The sequence below is a fragment of the Atractosteus spatula genome (genome assembly GCF_055471065.1).
Source record: "Atractosteus spatula isolate fAtrSpa1 chromosome 10 unlocalized genomic scaffold, fAtrSpa1.hap1 SUPER_10_unloc_1, whole genome shotgun sequence".
Classification (NCBI taxonomy): domain Eukaryota; kingdom Metazoa; phylum Chordata; class Actinopteri; order Semionotiformes; family Lepisosteidae; genus Atractosteus; species Atractosteus spatula.
Window position 1 is genome coordinate 4,274,636 of NW_028296612.1, and position 7,614 is coordinate 4,282,249.

A 7,614-nucleotide genomic window follows, 5' to 3' on the forward strand; every position below is an offset into this window, starting at 1 on the left:
CACAGATTCCGGTTGAGCGTGTTCAGTGTCACACAGGAATGTTCTTTGGCTTCAGCTGTCTGGTACCCCACTCCTCCAGCTCTCACCTGGCTGGTACCCCACTCCTCTCACCATTACAGTGAGCACAGAGAGACCCACTGGTTTAGTGACTCACCAATCCAGTGAATACCCAGCACAGTGACTATAATACAATTATTAATGAAATAGACTGACTATTTGTGTGCAGACATTTATTACAGTGAACACTCAGTACAAACCACAGTGAACACAAGGTATAGTGAATGAATCATTATGTATTACAGTGACAGGCCACTACAGTAAATCTGTTACAGTGATTACTTAGTATAGTGACTACCAATCCCAGTGACACTACCCCCACTCCCCTCACCATCCCAGTGAATACCCAGAACAGTGACTATGTAGTACAATAATCATTCACAAAACAGAGTGACCGTTTTTGTGTGCAGCTATTTCTGTGAACACCCAGCAGAGTGAAGAGACAATTATTCCTAAAAGACAGTGACTGGTTTAGTGTCCAACCATTACAGTGACCATTTAATAAAATAAATAAGCAAAGACACGAACAATCGTAGTGACTTACCATTTCAGGGAATATCTTGTAAACCATTACTGAGAATTTCCAACACAGAAAGTTATCTGTGACAGTGAATACCCAGTACAGGGCCTATCAGTCACAGAGAATAATCATTACAGTGCTCATCTGTTACACTGAATACTCAGTACCAACCACAGTGAATACAAAGTATAGTGATTAAGTAATTATCCATTACAACAAATACCAATCACACTGACAGGCCAGTACAGTGAATACCTGTTAGGGATTACTTAGTACTGTGACTACCAATCCCAGTGACTAACCAGTACAGTGAATAAAAGAGTCAATATTCGGGACAAAAACTGGGCTGTGACTAAACATTGCAATGACTAAGCAGTAAACTCACTATGCAACACAAAAATATTCAGGAAAGAGACTGACTGGTTTAGTGATCTACCATCCCAGTGCATTCCCAGCATGGGAAATAGGCCAATGAACTAATTATTCAGGAAACAGACTGGAGAGACTGTCTGGTTTAGTGGTTAACAAGTACAGAGAATATCCAAGAAAAGGAGTCCTCATTAATTCTGTCAGGTTTTCAGTTGTTTTGGTACAAAGCGGTCCCTTCATTAAGCGACTCCTGCAGACTTCCGCTGATCTGGTCTGAACGTCCGTCTGTGTTTTCCAGGGAATCTTGTGGGCTTGTGAGGAGGATCGGAGATGAACGACAATAACAAAAAGCTTTATTTACGTATTCATACTTGGTCAGATATTAGGATTAACATCATATGGTCAAAATCGTCATTTCTACACTGTCAAAGCTCAAATCTACGTCCAGAATAAACCGGACACTGAAGTAGTTCTCAGCCCTGTCTAACTGCATATTTGACAAATCTTTCACTTAAACTGAAACAAGACAGACGTCATTAACACTGTCGGTGACAAGACCTGCTTCCACTGTGCCCCAGAGCTCAAGGGTATCAGACAGTCATCACTTCCACATCCAAACTCACAACCTTCTTCTTTGAAATACAGGTCAGGTGTGTCCCTGCACCGTGTGTCTCTAGACCGTATAAACATGTCAGGTGCGTCTCTAGACCATGTGCCTCTAGACTGTATAAACACAGGTCAGGTGTTCTCTAGACCATGTGCCTCTGGACTGTATACATACAGGACAGGTGTCTCACTCACCTCTCTCTCCTGCTCCGTGACCGAGCCAGTGGAGACACATGCAGAAGGAGAGCAGAGAACAGGGTGAAGATCAGACTCACTCGTGCTGCGATCTCCTGTCAGGCTGGGCAGGGCTCAGGGTTCAAGTCAGGGGTAGGCTCTTCCTTTCCTGTAAAACACAAGTAGGAAGATCAGACAGCCTGCAGCACCAGTCAAGTCCCTTCCTGTGGTCAGAGGGGTCATTCTGCTGCTGTATAGGGTTTTTATAAGCCATTACCCCCACAGACAGGGTCTGCTTTCTCAAGCAGGTGGTCTTGTCTCGGAGTCTGAGGTCACAGGGCAGGGTGACTGTGTCCCCGAGTCCGACTGCTCTGAGCTCGGCTCCTCCAGAGACCACAGCCCACACAGCAGCGCCTGCAGAGACAATATAAAGACGACAGAAAATCACATCGCACGACCCCACACATCACCCTGAACCACACACAGTGAACAAACGCCATTCTCTACCTGGCTGATCCAGAACCCCAGCTGTGCCTGGTCAGGACAGAGGTGGGACTGTGCCTCTCGGTCAGCTGATCACCCTGATCTCACGGACTCCATCAGGGATCAGGACTTCCAGACTGTGTCCCTGTATGAGCGAACCTGCGGGACACGTCCAGCATCTCTATTAAGAAACAGGACAGCTCAGAGTTTTAAACCAACACCTGGAGACTCCACTGAGTAACACATGATACTCATTACAAAAAAATCCTTTGAGCAATCTTCCGTAGTGGCCTCAGGTTTAAGAAACAGACAAAGAGTACAGTGTTGCCCGAATAAACAGGCCTGAAGGCAGCCTGTGCTCCACCGAGTCCCGACTGCTCCGGCCCAGAGCTGCTGTTCTGGTGACCCGTCCTGGAGAAACACAGGCGTGCTCTCCACAGGCTCTCTCCCACTTCTTCACATTGTTTCATGGTTCTGATGACAACCCTGGGCTCATCCTGGTCAGCCTGAGTCTTCAGGGGGGTTCAGGTGCTGGGCTCCTCCTCCTGGTCAGCCAGAGTCTTCAGGGGGGTCCAGGCACTGGGCTCCTCCTCCTCCTGGTCAGCATGAGGCTTCAGGAGGGGGGGGGTCCAGGCGCTGGGCTCCTCCCAGAGTCGAGGTCCAGGAGGAGTTTCTTCCTGTTGGCTTCTCCCAGATCTTCCAGACTGCTCCGGATGGGAGGAAGACGCAGCCGGAACACCAGAGCAGGAGGTCAACATCTCAGCTCCAGTTCCCAAGACTGAGGCGGGTTCGCTCCTCTCCTTCATCAACCCCTCAGCCCCTGTTTCAGATAACTCACTACCCCAGTTACTTTACCCAAGGGGCACTCTGGGGTTTCAGTGAGAAGCCAACGAGCTCTGCTCCCCGGACCTGGGGGGACACACCTGCGTCACACTCACCGGGGACAAGGCTGAGAGAATCACACTGCACCTGTGCAGGGCTGGCGGAGCTCTCCTCGAGTAACTAAGAGCTGGGAGTGATACTCACAAGCACAGACAAGATGGCTTCTCCCTTTCGCAGCCTGAAACTGCAGAGTGTGCTGAACCAAACTTCAATGATCTCCAAGCATTGAGCGACTCACAAAAAGCTCAGAAGGGGACATGCAAATTTTACACTTGCATCTCTTGCAAAGTTTTTTAAATAAGTTGTAAATGTGTTAATAGAAATGGTTTAAAACTAAGATGTTTCATATAAACCGTTACAGTACAACATCTCCTAATCTTAGTTCAGGTGGGGAGCTGTGTCAGCATGCTTAGTCTGCAAAGGAACAAGTAATTATTATTCCCTGCTGAGAAGAATACAACATTTCAGCTGTGAAGCCTTCTTCAGGGGATCTCCTCATTTTTAATATTTCCATATACTTTTTTTAGTTAGTAAAATCAGACAATCTCATCTCCCACTTTCTGTGGGTGTGATCTTTATCTAATCAGAACTGAGCCATTAGATAAGAAGATTTATTCAGTTTGTAACAAAGAAGTATAAATATTGACGTTATTGCCATTAACTAGGGGAACAGACACAGGCCTGCAGGGTTGAAGTCAGCTCACAGAACTAATCTCCGCTATATTAAGGCGACTAATCAATGTCTTGCCTCCAAAAGAAAAAACATTTCTCACTTGTCCCAGGAGAGTGGCATTAAACAAAATTATCCAGTGTCTGGAGTCAGTCAGAAAAGCTCCTCATTAAAATCACGGAGCTCTAAACTGGAAACAAAGGTCTTCAACGCACAGAGAATAACAATTATAATTAATAATAAGTGCTTACACTTATATAGCGCTTTTCTGGAAACTGGAAACTTTTCTGGACACTCCACTCAAAGCGCTTTACAGGTAACGGGGATCCCCTCCACCACCACCAATGTGCAGAACACTTACTTAAAAAAAGGATGTTTTATCATGAGCAGCACGCACAGTCACACCCCTGAAACGTGTACTAAACTATTTCAGACGCTTTTTGGAAGCGGACGTGTCGGTGCTGCTCTAGAGAGGCTCGGTCAGCGTGTGTCCGGATACTCACCGCTCACGCCGGGTCAGCCGCCCGTCCGCCGGAAACTCGCCCATTTCAAAGCCCACAGCGAGGTCGAGTGACCCGGTATATCGGCTGAGCATGAGACTCTGGTTATGATCTTCGCCTGTCGTAGAAAAGGGCAGCAGAGAAGAGCCAGAACAAATTCCGCCGCTACCGCAAAACAGCAAACACACCTGCTACATTCCCAACGAAGGAACAACATCCGGCGCTCTTTTATGACGTCAGGAAGCCTAATCGCTAACAAGGGGGGCGGGTCCAGGTGATATTCCTGGGCCTGATTGGACAGATGTGGTTTACGTACCTAAGGCGACGCCAGCGCATGTGATTCTCATTAAAACAATACTGGCTTGTATCTCTTGTAATGGACTTACACTGGCACGTTGTCGTATACACAAAGTGAAACGATCTGGGAAGAGTCCTGTGTTTGAACAGTTCGAAGTAGCTGCAAAGGCGTGTTTACAGACGATTTCGAAATGTAAAAACATGAAAGCTGAGCGGACCTTATCTTTATTTGCTGTTTGAACTTTTTTATAGTGTGTATTTGCATTGTAATATGTACCCCTGACGATGTAACTGATATGTTATATGCGCTCTTGTTTGTACTCTTTTTCCTCTTGTTTTACTAATAAAAAGTTAAAAAAATAAAAATAATAATAAATCGTACTGGCTAACTTGACTTTCCAGTAACCCCGTTTATTAATATAACAATACCATAGCACAACTCTCTCTCTCCAATTCACTCTTTCAATTGAAAAGATGCTTTAGGGTCGTAAAAGAGCTTCAGGATTTCCAAATCAAACATACATGCAGATCAGCGCTGCACAACAGGGGAAAATAAAGCAGTAAATATTGGTAAATTGGTGTGTTGATACAGTGTGTCCAGTAAGAGTCTGTACAGGTGTGTGTGTGTGTCTATACAGTCTGTCCAATAAGAGTCTGTACAGGAGTGTGTGTGTGTCTATACAGTGTGTCCAGTAAGAGTCTGTACAGGAGTGTGTGTGTGTCTATACAGTGTGTCCAATAAGAGTCTGTAAAGGAGTGTACAGTATGTGTCTATACAGTGTGTCCAGTAAGAGTCTGTACAGGAGTGTGTGTGTGTGTCTATACAGTGTGTCCAATAAGAGTCTGTACAGGTGTGTGTGTGTTGATACAGTGTGTCCAGTAAGAGTCTGTACAGGTGTGTGTGTGTGTCTATACAGTGTGTCCAATAAGAGTCTGTACAGGAGTGTGTGTGTCTATACAGTGTGTCCAATAAGAGTCTGTACAGGAGTGTGTGTGTATCTATACAGTGTGTCCAGTAAGAGTCTGTACAGGAGTGTGTGTGTGTCTATTCAGTGTGTCCAATAAGAGTCTGTACAGGAGTGTGTGTCTATACAGTGTGTCCAATAAGAGTCTGTACAGGTGTGTGTGTGTCTATACAGTGTGTCCAGTAAGAGTGTAATATAAACTTAACATTTAATTGTATAAACTTAACATCTGCGCGCAGCCTGGGTGCAGTTTAGTTTGCGCACAGAGCCGGGGGTCACTCGCTCCTGAGCCGGGAGAGTAACGGCGTTGCTCATACTGCTGGTGAAGAGCTCACAAGCCAGAAACCCAATCAAGAAACAAACAAGTTCATAACCGAGAGACGCACAGGACAGAACACAAGCAATCTGTTCAGAGTGGGTCAGAAATCCAAAAGCAAACCACAGCAGGGAACAGAGTGATACAAAGGCTGATCTGAAAACCCCAGGCTCCCAGTGAGACCTCTGAGGTGACACATCACTCACAGGTGGAACAGATCTCCCAGCAGACCGCATAGTCACAGCAATCTGGTGATCGACAGGTGATTCTTCTGTGCTCTGGCAGGAGCGAGTGTGACAGTGAGTGGGAATGAAAGCTGTATAAATACAGGACAGGTGTGACTCTGTACCGCGCGTCTCTAGACTGTATAAATACAGGTCAGGTGTGTCTCTGTACCGTGCGTCTCTAGACTGTATAAATACAGGTCAGGTGTGACTCTGTACTGTGTGTCTCTAGACTGTATAAATACAGGACAGGTGTGTCTCTAGACTGTATAAATACAGGACAGGTGTGTCTCTAGACTGTATAAATACAGGTCAGGTGTGTCTCTGTACCGTGCGTCTCTAGACTGTATAAATACAGGACAGGTGTGTCTCACTTGTTTCTCACTCTTCTTCTGTAACTGATCCAGTCAAGACACATGGAGAAGAAGAGAGCAGAGAACAGGGCAAAGACCAGAGCGAAGCTCAGAGACACTTGTGCTGGGATCTCGTGTCCGGCTGGGCAGGGCTCAGGGTTCGAGTGGGGGGTGAGCTCTTCTTCTTTAGCTGTAATATACAAGTAGGAAGAACAGAAGTTCTTCATGACCGGCAGTGAGCTCATATAACAACAATAACAACAACAACTCTCCTGTCTGGAGAGAAGCCAGGGTATCGGCTTCAACCACAGGGCTGGGCAGCTTGTTCCCCACCCCCACCCCCCTCTGTGTACAGTAGAGCCTCCTGTCCTGACTGGAGGAGCTCACCCAGCTGTGTCTGGAGAGAAGCCAGGGTATCGGCTTCAACCACAGGGCTGGGCAGCTTGTTCCCCACCCCCACCCCTCTCTGTGTAAAGAAGAGCCCTTCATTTTACTTTTCATTGACCTGTGTGTTCATTACGCAAAGTGTCTGTTCCTCCGATCCCACTGTTACCAGTTTTAAACTGGAGCAGGAACGGGCAGCCCTGCTGTTAGGAAAACCAGTTTCCTGTTGCAGTGGTGTTGTTGGGCCAGTAGGTGGCTCTCTACGCCAAGCAACAGCGATGGACTGACGAGCTGGGTTGTCCCGTCAGTAAGAGTGCTCATGACTTGAGAGATTTGTGAGTGGCAGCAGTAGACGCCAGTATCTTGCTTTTATTTTTGAGACAAGTGCCTAAAATATAAATAAATTACAATGTAGAAAACAAGGCAGATGGGACAAATACAGGCAGCCCAGAGTTCACGTGTCATTTGCTAACTCAATTCACAGTACTGTACTCTCAGCTCTTACAGGCGATGCTCTGATTTACTGCAAACTGGTGTGTGTGAGTGTATGAGTGTGTGTGAATGTGTGTGTGCATTTGTGAGTCTGTGTGCGTTGTGCGTATGTGAATGTGCGTGTATGTTCATTTGTGTATGTGTGAGTATATGAGTCTGTGCATTAGTGTGTGCAAGTGTTCGAGTGTGTGTGTGTGTGCACGCGCCTGTGTGTGTTAAGTGTGTGAGTGATTGTATGAGTGTGTGTGAATGTGTGTGTAAGTGTACTGTATAAGTATTGTATGTGGGTTTGTGAGTGGTGTAAGTGTATGAGTGTGTGCGT

General features: G+C 46.3%; 1 long non-coding RNA gene across 2 annotated transcripts; it reads right to left on the minus strand.

Annotated features, from left to right (window-relative positions):
- Positions 1 to 215: 215 nt before the first annotated feature.
- On the minus strand, positions 216 to 4,492 carry LOC148813529 (uncharacterized). Of its 2 annotated transcripts, XR_016086242.1 has the most exons (5): positions 4,265 to 4,492; positions 2,234 to 2,390; positions 2,004 to 2,140; positions 1,748 to 1,895; positions 216 to 1,257 (listed from the first exon to the last, which is right to left on the minus strand). It is a non-coding gene; the product is annotated as an uncharacterized LOC148813529 (long non-coding RNA). The 2 variants fall into 2 exon arrangements; XR_016086241.1 differs by having other exon boundaries at positions 216 to 1,895; positions 4,265 to 4,481.
- Positions 4,493 to 7,614: the final 3,122 nt, after the last annotated feature.